Raw genomic sequence first — 6,837 nt, forward strand, 5'->3', positions numbered from 1 at the left:
CCACAATAGAGCGAAATGGCTGTCCAGTGCTTCCAGGATTTCAATGGTGGTCTAGCTTCAATTGACTCATGCTTTCAATATTAATTGTAGACTGTTACAACTGTTTACTATACACATATAAAACATTGAAATAGGCATTTTATTAGGACTTGGAGAATTTTGTGCAAATTTTACAGTTTATTATTATTATTACTAGCTTTATTCAATATTATATTTTTGGTACAATATAGAAGTTTCAGCACAAAGTATGTCAACAAGATTCCGTTTCTTACTTCTTCGTCGATCCTGACGATAAATACTGAGTGATTACCAGCTAGAAGTTAGCATTTCAATTAATGGACATCTGAATAGTGTACATTTTTTTCTCCGCATATTGGCAGCAACCACGATACCTCTAACTGGGCCTTCATAATTTGTACAACGAAAGCTTGTACACTTTTCAGAAACGCATCTGAATAGGTTATGCGATTGATAGCCATAATGATGTATTAAAACAAACGAGATTAGGTTATTTTGTCGAAATATCTATCTATCTATCTATCTATCTATTTATCTATCTATCTATCTATCTATATAATTTCTGGTATAGGTTTGAGTTAATTCGTTGTTGATTTGGGGACTGAACTTCAACCAGTCTTTGGTGGAACATGTGCATTCTTTGAGGACTGCCTCACTATAGACATAGTAATGAGATTTATGTAGAGAAGATGGATTGTGACTAGCAGTGGATTCTAGGACACTCGTTTTGTTTTTATCGATTGCCTGTTTGAATATTAACACTAGAATGCAAATATATGTTTATCGACATAAGTAGCATACACCACACATCCTCAAGGAAAATGCTTTTTTAATAGTTCGTAAAACTCCGAAAGATAAATACTGTTAAATTGAAAATATTAGTAAATAAGAACTTTTGAATAGTCAATAAGAAGTTTAAATTTATGAAAACTTTGAATACAATTACATTAACATATTTTTCTCTTAATAAGGTTGTATACGGTTTGGAAATTCTTGTAGAATCTTAAATAAATTGAAAATAAAGTAGTTTACATACTATACATTCATAACATCTCATTGAGTGATAAGGTTAATTTTTGGTGTTTTATTATTGTTATGAGTTTATGCTCGGCTTTTCATCAGGTGATTTACCCACTAATCGAAATATGACTTATTCAATCTTAGTACTGTGCCAAACCAATGACGTTCGACCGGTATGAGCAGCCTAGCGTCCTTATTTATCCTCTCTCCGCCTAGCCCGTCCAGTTGAGTCTAGAACACCAATAACAGCTTCCGCTATGCGAATAATTTATTTCAAGCATACTCGGTTTATATACCAGACAGACAGACCGTATCACACCATAAAATAGGAAATAACATTTGTACACAATAAAGCCAAAATGTGGCTGTGAACGTGGGAGATAGTAGTCAATAAACTGTATATAATTCAAGAACAGTAAATCATATGATAATAATCTATAGGTTAAAATGAAGCTTATAATAAGGTGAATATAGATATACACAATCTAATTACTCAATAGTTATACAATAAGAATATTTATAGAATATTAGTCCAATAATAGATCCCAGAAGTTACCCGTAATTTAATATTCACTAGGATATAAGAATTATAGCATCAGATATTTTTTAAGAAGCAACTATTATAAGGTTGTCAAAAATTCAATGTTGCTTCTCATTAGAACAACAAAAACTTATAAACTTATTGTTGAATTCTTCAACGCTTTCATAACTGAATTATGAAGACTAATGTCATATACATTAAACTGAATTGTAATTTTCTATCCATATTTTTAATTTGAAGAAAGCAAAGACAATAAAATTTGTAGAATAAAATGAATTCAATTCATTTAAAGGTTTCTTTTCAGTAGCAAACAACTTAAAATTACATTTCGTGATATAAATGTGAATACAGATTGAGCATTTACTAGTTAATAATGTTAACATGAATGTTCGAAATGAGACTAGAGTAGTATGAAGTATGTTAAATCTTTTATTTTTTTTTCATACATAGATCACTCTGAGTAATTCTAGACTGTTTTCATTTGATAAAAAACCTTCAAACAGAAGAAATTCATTTTAATCTGCAAATACTTTTAACTCATGTTTTGTTTAAATCTATCAATAGATCAAATAGAATGAATTATTTACTTTATTTGAATAGAATTCCATAATCATTTCACAAACAAACATTTAACTTTAAACATTTCAACATTTAATTTCTGTTTTTGTTCAAAACAAGTTTTATTTCTTGTAAATTATACGTAAATCTTACTTCCTTACTTACGCCTGTTACCCCTCGTGGAGGAGCATAGACCGCCCACCAGCATTCTTCATCCAACCCTGTCCTGGGCAATCTTTTCCAGTTCTTTCCAATTACCATTCATCCTTTTCATATTTGCTTCTATTTCCCGGCGTAATGTGTTCTTTGGCCTTTCTCTTTTCCGCTTCCCTTCCGGATTCCAAGTTAGTGCTTGCCTCGTGATGCAGTTTGGTGATTTCTTTAATGTATATCCTATCCACTTCCAACAATTAAAATCATAGTCTAATTTAAATGTTGTGTTATTCGCTTCTTCTGTTTTATATTTCCTATTCAATCTTTTCTTTTTTATCATTTGCTTTTCTTTGTTTCTTACATTTAATTTTACTAAAGTCCAAAATAGAAATTGACAATGAATGAAACGAGTAAATTATTCAATCAACTGTTAGTGTTCTACTGAATTAACACATGAATATTAATATTAATGAATGAAGAAGTGTAAGAATGAGATAAGCAAAATTTGAAAAAAGATAGATGAAAAGTTGTATAATTAATTATAAATAATACAAGTTTTTTTTATTCATTTCACATTCTTTCTTTTAAACAATCTCATAGAATGTCATTAATCAAACATGTTTAATTAGAATATTTTTTTTTGAAAAAAGGGATTTTTCATAAAAATTATTAAATAGAAAACTTATAGTGTATGGGATAGGTGAATAGAAACTATGAATTTTTAACGTAGTATTCAGATTGGTTCATTTTTTTTTACTAAATTGATGATAAAAGTTGAAAAAGAATTTGTTGGGTACGTCATGTAGGTTATAATATGAGACATCAATGTAGGTCACTTCAAGAGTCTCTTATTTATTAAGTTGAATGTGATGAATGATAAATCATCACTATTATATTACAATACTCAGGGTACTAATAGAACTCAGAAAACATAATCATTAATTAAATAATCACTACCTGTCAGTAATTCAGTTCAATTAAGATTAGTATGATAAACTGTGACTGGAGAGCTAATCTTATAAATTAAACCTATTGGAAAAAGTCAGGGTATAACTTATTGTTTGAGGTCAGGACCTCAATCCCCTTAGTTTCAGCTCTGACAGTATCCAGGTTTTGTTTCAGTCTAGAGTTGATTTGACTAATTTAGTGATTTTACAGGGATAATTCCATTTAAAAAAAAATAGTTAAAGCTGAAATTGTTGATTAGACGGAAGCAACATTTTAGATTCTGTTGGTCCCAAACTATACTATTTGAAATGGAAAGCCTAGATTATTTTAAAATGTAACCGAAGTATATATGAGAGATATTGTATGCATGTTTCAAATAATTTGGAAATAAATAAAAATTCTGAAAAACACAAAAGGGTTTTCGATAGATTACAAATGGTAAAAACGAATCTTATTGTAAAGTATAACTGAACATCATTAAACAGTTGGGTATTATTTCTGAAATATCACTCATTAGTTTCCTAATATGCTTATATTTTACTTAGTATTTTCGTGAAGTACAATTAATTTGACGTATAGTCTTATTATTGTCTGTTCAAGAGTTAGTTATGTTATCATCACACCATACGGATTATATTAAAACATAATCGTAAGGTGAGATTCAGTAAAATGCTAATAACTATATGTGTGTATTGTTTTTATGTAGCAAGATGTCTTATTCTGTCAAGTATTCGCATATTATTTGTAGTTGAATTGAAGTACATTTTTGAATGGCTATGTTTGACTTTTCAAGAGTTCGAAACACTGAAATAATTTTGTGTATTACAGTTTTGAGTTCATTCATATATATATCTCATATGGTAAATTACTTCATTATCATCAGTTCACATGAAATCCGACATATGCATCTGTTATGTGGTTTATAAACGATGAATTTAGCATTTACACATTTAATCAGAATTATATATTTACTTGAAACTCAACAGGGTATTGCGACCAGGGCGTTACTTAGAAAAAGTATAGTTAAAAGAAAGCTTCAAAAGCGTTCAGCATTCACTATAATGTATTTTGAATAATTCGTCTGTTATTTTATTAAAATGAAATCTTTTTTAGAAACGAAGATCATTGTGGTTATTAAAGAACAATTAAGTAATTATTATTTACGGTCAGATAAATGTTATCTGGAACTACAATTTTTTTCTTTCTAACATTCTTCACAAACGAACATAAACCTCTTTGATCATGTCGAGTTGCATTTTACTTATTTCAAGTTATTGGAAAACTTTTATAAAGGCTTCAAGGTTATCCTGGTAACTAGCGTAAAGAGAAAGCTTTAGTCGAATTTGAAAGAAATTTCTGCAATTTGTTTGGCGTAAAATAATGGATTTAAAAATAGAAACGAAATAATGTGGAACATAAATACAGATAAAATATGTCAACAAAAATTTGTATATTTGTATATATGGCTTGCAAATATCTAGTATAAGCAAAAGCTACTTTCGTAAAGCAGTTTAGAAGTACATAGTCGATAGTTTAGAAAGAATTTACAGTTCAGGAGGATGATTTTGAAAATGTTACAACATTTGCACCAAATTTTTTAAAATAAGAAAACCTTTATTTCGTTACTTCAAAGCACATTTAGAGCAATGTTAGAAATTCTGTGAGCTTTAAGAATCTCTTTGTTTTTGTTTAAAACTCTAATATAGCCGACTGTTGCTTCTAGTCATATTACTCCTGCCTGAATACATGTTTCGAGTTATTTCATTATGTGAAATAGATATTTGTATTGTGTTTTAAAACCCATCATTTAGCCAGAGTTCTTTTTACAATCGAATAAATTTGGCAAAACTATTGTGGCGTGTTCTACTGATATCGACAGATATAATTATTATGTACCACCAGTTGAAAGTGAAATGCATGGCGGCACAAAGTTAAGAATATCGAAGAGAAGAGAACAAGAACAGAGAATAATTGGTGTGGAAATGAAGGAACAATCAAACCTGAGACGATTGATTGACATTTTGCAAATGAACTATTTACTATATGGTTCTTAGATTTTACTAAGAAATTCTGTAATTTTATATTCGAATACATTTGGTTGTCCCCCCCTCCATGTGTTCTTTTTCATTACACTATCATTAAATTGTTTTAAAGTGTGAACAATCTTGTGATAAGTTCTTAACATTCAAATACAAAATTGAAGTGTCTAAAATAAAAATACTGGGGTTCAGTTAAATGTAATTTGACTTACTGCCCAATTTACATTAAGATTTATTTTTTGTTTATTTCTTCAATTATTTTTATATCTAATAAGTTAAAATCATTATTATCATGAATGGTTTATTAATTCATAGCCTAAAATATCAGTATAAATAAATATTTATCACCAGAATGGGAGATTGTAGTGATTATTGTAATGTGTAATAGTGGTATTCATGAGTCGATCTAAGCTAGACTACCAATGCTTTTAGGTTTTTAATTGTGGTCTAGCTTAAATAGACTAATGAATTCTATCATTAAAATATTTGTATGTTCATCCCACCAATCTAAATTCCTTTTCTCTTGCTTAAAAGTACTTTTCATTAAAAATGTGTAAAAGATAAATCGTATAATTTAAACAATATTTAAGTTATATAAGAACTTTCGTCTAATTTAGAGCGAATAGTTCCACAGTATTTGAGCGCCGAGTTGATATAAGACATTAAATAGGAATTATATATTTGTAAAATCTCAGCGAATGAATTTGAAGTAAATTCAACGTTTTGCCTGGCAATCTGGTCCAAGCTTTTTCAAGGATTTACTTGGAATTAATTCAAATTCATTCGCTGAGATTTTACAAATATATTACTCCTATTAAATATTTAAGTTAATTCATCTGTTATATTTAAAGCAATTAGTCCCTTTGATAAATTTCGATAATGTAATGAGAAGACGAAGATTATCAGAACTATGTGATATATTAGCGTAATACATTTCGAACAATCTGATCACACATAATATACTTGTTAAGAACATTTATATATAAAAATAAAAGGTCAACTAGACTGGAAATGGGGGGGGGGAGTAAGAGTAGACATGGATAATAATGATAATAATGAATAGTTACGTAATAGTTGGAAATATTCTAAATATTCGATATTTTATCTCATTTATTTATTAGAAATTCCTTTTTTTGTTTTTATTAAGTTATCCATGATTTACTATTTAATTAGCAAAAAAAATTTGAGCTGATTTCTAGATTGCTAGTAAATATTTTTTCTAGGTAGATTGATATATTATGATGGACAGGGGTAATATATCTTTCCTCCCCCCCCAAAATCACTCTATATAACAGAAAACTAGTGTGATGATTGTTATTAAAAGATATAACTAAGTGGTTTAAGACGACAGAAGCTTTAGAAATAGTAAGATAAAATTATAACTTGAGTATTATTGGTAGATTCATGCATACTCTTTAATGGACTAAATAAATTATTATTTATAGAGAAAGATTGACAGTTGAAGTTCTACATATGAGAACAAAAAAATAACCCAAATAATTTGAATGAGACAGAATGCAATTAGTTGTTTCATATCAATTATGAGTTAATGAATATTTT

This window comes from Schistosoma mansoni, chromosome 1 (assembly GCF_000237925.1).
Source record: "Schistosoma mansoni strain Puerto Rico chromosome 1, complete genome".
In the NCBI taxonomy this organism is placed as follows: Eukaryota; Metazoa; Platyhelminthes; class Trematoda; order Strigeidida; family Schistosomatidae; genus Schistosoma; species Schistosoma mansoni.